Source organism: Pyrus communis, chromosome 10, assembly GCF_041283825.1.
Source record: "Pyrus communis isolate YQ-2024b chromosome 10, ASM4128382v1, whole genome shotgun sequence".
NCBI classification, from domain to species: Eukaryota; Viridiplantae; Streptophyta; class Magnoliopsida; order Rosales; family Rosaceae; genus Pyrus; species Pyrus communis.
This window is the reverse complement of record NC_142574.1, coordinates 32,340,869-32,346,868: the sequence shown is the minus strand read 5'-3', so window position 1 is coordinate 32,346,868 and position 6,000 is coordinate 32,340,869. Positions and strand designations below refer to the sequence as shown.

Genomic DNA, 6,000 nt, shown 5'->3' with positions numbered 1-6,000 from the left:
CCGTTGGTCGATGTGGGATGTTACAACCGGAATATAGTTTAAGGACAAAAGGTGAATTCATACGACAATGCACTCTTGAGTCATGTTACAAATTTAAACCATTTCGTATAGTTTGCTTTTCTTAAATAAAAGTAGTCAATTCGCAATAGTCTAGTGATAACTTCCCTTTCATAAGCGTCGAGTTCGAGTCAATTTGTTCTCTCACTACACTGAAGGAGGTGTAGTCAAATTCAGATTTAGAAGAATTTTAAAAGACTTTTAAGAAATAATAAAAAACCTAGCATTTAGAAAGAAAAACCTAAAGTCTCCGATCGTAGCATTTGGGCTTCGGGTTTGGCAGCAATTATTCTTGATCCGTTTTTTCTCTCTCTTTGTCTCTGATAGTAGTCGCTCTCTCGATCGGAGAGCCTTTGTGCCTTTGTGTTTGTTGACGTCGCTCTCTCGTTCGGTCGAGGAGAGCATTTTGTTGCCGATAGAAATCACCCAAAAGAAAGAAGAAGCGGAAGAGAGAGGCGGAGAATGGCGAAGAGGAATTTAGGGTTTTTTATGCCAAAAAGATTCGGATTCAGGTCCCCTACCTCTACCTCCATTTGGCAGTTGGTGGTGGCCAGGTGATACAGTACCTCCACCTCCATATCCACCAAACACTGTCCTCTTTAACACTGAATATGGTTATGATAGGGCACTAAACAAAATTAAAGGTATTAATTTTTGAGGTTCTCTCTGCACCAAACCTCGTTGAATAATTTGTGGTTTTGTTCTATATTTTTTCTAATTCAATCATTTTTATTATTGAGATAGATGAACGCCTTCCATCGGTTCTCTTCTTCACGGCTTGTGGTTGCAAGAAAAGTACGTCTAAGTCGTGATCCATGAATTTACTTTCATTTTTGTTGTTGCATTTGATCATCATTATATGAATGGTCATTTTTGTTTCTTTTATTTTTCAAGTAATGAATTTACTCACATGTTGGGCAATGGGCAATGGGCTGTGCAGCCTCTAAATGGATACATCCATTCTTTCCTGAATTATGTGAGCAGGTTAAACATATAACAATATATGTTTTTCCCCTGCCACCCCAGGTATATATGGTCTTGTGTTAAATTTGATCTTCCAAAGTATTTTCTTTTATTTGAGACTAAGTTCAAACACTGAAGAACAATGCCATTATTTCTGTTATGCCTCAAAATCACTAGACTCGACCGCTAACAGTTATTCTGTCTTCTTTGTAGGACGTCTTTTTCTCAATGCACTTGTTGGGTCTTAAGTCGGTAAATGACTCAATCCTTGTATTTTGTTTGAATGCAAATGTCTACTTATTACTTGATTTAAAAACTGCATACATAATATAATAAGTGAGGAATAAAAAAGAGAAAAACGCTTTGAAAATGAATACAAGAAAATTTAGGGATGGGTTTGGCATTCGTTTCCTTGGCTGCGTGTAAACTTGAACCCCACTTGAATGGACTGTGTATATGCAGCTGGAATCTGCATATTTCCAGATGATGTATTGCGGTTAACCACGACGATTGCTAACTATGGTGATTTCTAGTTTTCTCTGACCAGTAGTTTTGGTGGATATTTTTTCGTTTTGTTACCCTAGGGAGAAGCCGAAGCAAAATTACGCCTAAATAAGAAGAGCCTGGGCTTGGCTGTTGGCACGAGGTGCCATCGCCCAGAACGCTTAAAACAGGAGGGGGAGTAGTAACAAAGGACTAACGTCCACGAACAATGTTCGTCTGCCTGTATCATGTGACATGATGATCGCCTTTCTTTTATGTTTCTAGTTTGTCTCATAAAGCAAGCAAATAATGAAGGGAAAAAAAGTGAAGCAATCCACGCAGATAAGGCAGGCTAGTATGAGGTTATGGGCATACAGATGACGATGATGCATCAGAGAAATAATTACCTTTAACGTTTTGTATAGCTATCTTTAATTCATCTTTCCACAAGAGGACGATGTCTGCGGGACTTAATAATTTAATTGCTATAAAAATACACAGCAGTCTCAATGGCAACAACAAAACAATCATCAGATGGCAGAAATTGGAAGAGAGAGAGAGAGGGGGTTACCTGGGGTTGGGGACGGGGACTGGGACATGGAGGGGGCGGGGACTGAGGACAGCCGCCTTTGGTGTTGCAGAAAATGAAAGGAACCGAGCAAGACGGGTTATTTGTGTGTGGAAGTAACATGAATCGACAGGGACAAAGACGGTGTGGTTGGGATCGAAGTTAGGGCTTTTAGGGTTTCGATACAATTTGGAAAACTGTGAAGACGATGGAGAACTTGGAAGGAGGAGGGGCTAGAGGAGCCATTGCTTATCCCATTTCCAATTCCAAGCAAAGTCTGTCGTATCATAACCCCACCATTCCTCGCCATGTTTCTCTCTCGATCTCTCGACACTGGAAGAATCAATTGAAGGGGTGGCGTGGGTGGGTACTTGTTTACTTTTTCTGGGGTAGGTGGGGAACTTGAAGGGTTTGAGTTTTTAATTTCAATGTTTAAAATCAGTTTTAAAAATTGAAAATGATATATTTAATTAACAAGTAACTAGGGTTAGAAGGTGGACGCATGGCAGCTAATTTTTGGTCCAAACAGTTAGTCATTGTTTTCTATACGTCTGAAACTTTAATCCAACACGCTGCATATAAATCTTCCTCACAAGTTTTGGATCCTCGGGTACGTATTATATCATTTCATACCAGAAATGTTCAATGTGCCAAGTACTTGAATGTGCTGCTTTAGAGATTGCCCAAGTAATTATAATACATGTGATAAAAAAACCGCGCAAATATAACATGTGTTTGATTGTACATGTAAATCTTAAGTAGCAATTATGTAGGATTCCTTTTGTATCTAGGAGATTATTTTCTTGTACAACTCCTGTTTCTTGGGGAAGAAGTAATTCTCTCTCCTACTAATATGAACAAGGGCATAGACATAAAGTAATACGATCACAATTCCTCAAGCCTTTTGACTCTCACTATTTGCCGCACCCTCTCTCTTCCTCTCTAAAATATAAGCTACAGAAGAAAAAAAATTATACACAAAATCAGGTGATAATTCAATCAATTGTTTTCCATTCCGATTAGCAAAAGGAGAAGGAAGGTTAACCCTAACCCTGACGATATAAAAAAGCCCAACCCTAGCACAGTATATATTAAGCACGTACCACAAATTCACTCTTGAGTACTCTTGAACAAACCAAATCAATATTTTTCTTGCTGCAAATATTAAAGCCATGTTTCCGGTTGTGCCGCCGACAAAGGTGTGTTCTAATACGAGAAAAACAAAGCCAAAAACGTTGATGGACCTGCCTATTAGTATCCTTGTCGACATCCTTATGAAGCTGCAGCCGGCAATCGAACCACTCAGCCAGTTCCGATGAGTTTCCAAAACCGCCTTAAATTTCATTGATTCCCCCTTCTTTGCTCAACTGCATACTTCACGTTTGCTTAATTCTACTGCCTCTTGTGCTGCCACTGTCCAAGTACCCCAACTTATTCTTCTTGCTGAGTTTGATGGTCCCAACCTCAAACGCGAAATAGGCTTGCAGTTGCACCCATTCAAATACACTCCTGACGCTCGTCACGACGACGCTAGTGCTATCGTATTCAACACGCTCTTCCTAACTGGAAGATTTTCTGCGGGGCCTTTATCTACGATGTTAGTTTTGTTTTCTGCAACTTGATTGGCTTTAAAACCAGCCAATTCACAAGTTCATGCTATTTGTTTGATGCTCTTAGGGGTGAAGTTCTACAGCTCCCATTGCTCCCATTGGTGTTGAGGAACCCCTCGCCCTTCAACACGGGGTCATACACGTTTACGTGGTACGGCATGGGATTTGACAATATATGTTGCACCTACAAGATTGTTTGTGTTTCCACATTGTTTGTGTTTCCACATGGCGGAGAGGTGCGAATCTGGAGGCCCATACTTATACGTTAGGTACAAGTGCAACAATCTCATCATGGCGACAAATACACTCAGTTCCTCCTCGTGATTTAAGTAAGAAGAATGTATCTGCATATGGAGACATGCATTGGTTTATTGACCCATCTCAATCACAAAATAGAAGTTATAGTAACCATGCTGAGTCTTATATAATTTCTTTCAACTTCAAGAAGGAGGAATTCGTCTGGACACCTCATCCAAATTTACATGGCTTCGTTAATCGTTTATGTGACATGCATTTGCTTAACTTGAGAGGATCTTTAGCCATTGTGGATTCTTCTGATCATGGTCGTGGTTATAGAGGCGAAAAGTACGTTGGTATATGGGTGTTAAAAGATTATTCGAAGAAAAAGAAAGAGTGGACAATGGATTACAAAATCAAGACCCCAAGGATTGTGACAAGGTGGATCTCAGCTATTGGTGAATGGGAGCATGGCATATTTTTCACGTGCTTCATCTTTCCTGATTGCTACTTTTTGGATCTCAGAAATAAATCCACGAAATGCATCGAAATGAAAGCGTTATTGCGGAGCTTCTCAAGATACAAACACAATTACTGGAGTGGGGAGATGAATACGAGGATGATCATGTACAGTTACACTAAAAGCCTGATCTCCTTAAAAAATTATGGCAATTTGCTTGAAAGAAAAAAAATGTGCAAGTGGGCAGTTTTTGAAGCAGCAAAAACAAGTATGTGGCACTTTGAAACTTTACGGCGGAATGATTACCAACAAAAGAAAATTATGAAATAAAAAGGTTATAAGCCCAACTGTTCACTCTCTTATATATTATGAAAGTTTTGTTTAATTTGTAGGTTGTTTGGTTATTCATATGTGTTGAACCACAAGGTATTAGTCATTTTTACTTGCATGTATTCATATGTCTGTTTTTGATAAAAATGAAAAATTAGCAATTGATAGGTAGTGAATATTCATTCTATCAGTCATCCACTCAACATCCAATCCACATACGTCTGTTTCTGTAGATTCGTAGAAGACCATCACATTACATTACATTACATTACATATAGAAGAATCCTAAGAAAAGTAACGTTCCAATCCTCTGAATGCTGAAGCGACTCTAAGTATCACAAATAGGACCAATACCGCTTCCCCGAAGCTGAGAATCTCAAAAAACAGCAGTGCCACAATAATAGCCACTATCGCCTGTTTCAAACCCCCGGGGACAAGGGAGAAAGGTGTCTCAGAAGGCACCGGAGGCAGCGGCTGCAGCTGCGGCACACGCCTTAAAGCTGCCCCAACACCAACACCACCACAGTTAGTTTCACTCCACATATGCATATAATCAATTAAACTTTCCATTTTGTATCTCGCTAAATGTTATTCCAATTTCTAATCCATCCTCTGGCCCGTGCTTGGTCTGGTTTGCTTATCCAGAGTCAATGAAAAAACGAATTAATTGCTATCTTCTACTACACTAATGAATAATTAACTTCCTGAGCCAAACAGAATAATTATCTTGTTTCTTGCTAGCCAAACAAACAGGATACTTAAAACAGAACAAGGAGCCAAACAGGACAATTTTCTTAGCAGCCAAACAAACAAGATAATTAAAACAGAACAAGGAACCAAACAGGATAATTTTCTCAGCAGCCAAATTAACAACAAGATAACTAAAACAGAAGGATCCAAACACGATAATTTTCTAACCAGCCAAATTAACAAACATGATAATTAAAACAGAACCAGGAGCAAAACAAGATAATTTAGAAGATGATCAGAATACATACCAAGAGTCGAGTCGCTGCCCCATGCTCGGAGTCGGAGGTTGGACGAGAAATCCGAACCAGATCTGCCGCCGCCGCCGCCAACAGAGTAATCGGTGGTGTTGGTCGCAGCACCAGCTGAAACAGAGCCTGCATTAGAAATTAAACTAATTAAACGGTAGTTTTTTCCTAAATATTATTCCAATTCATCCTCCAGGACATGACTGGGTTAATAAGAAAAGAAGTTGCAAAAATCGATTTAATTGCTAATCTTCCTGATCCAAACAAACAATTTAACAGAACAAGAAAGGAAAAAAA

At 39.3% G+C, this 6,000-nt stretch overlaps 1 long non-coding RNA gene across 2 annotated transcripts; it reads left to right on the top strand.

Moving 5' to 3' along the window:
• The first annotated feature begins 313 nt into the window (after positions 1-313).
• Positions 314-2,172, top strand: LOC148693933 (uncharacterized). Of its 2 annotated transcripts, none has more exons than XR_015951849.1 (5): positions 314-701; positions 802-852; positions 998-1,083; positions 1,234-1,272; positions 1,605-2,172. It is a non-coding gene; the product is annotated as an uncharacterized LOC148693933 (long non-coding RNA). The 2 variants fall into 2 exon arrangements; XR_015951848.1 differs by having other exon boundaries at positions 952-1,083.
• The last annotated feature ends 3,828 nt before the right edge of the window (positions 2,173-6,000 follow it).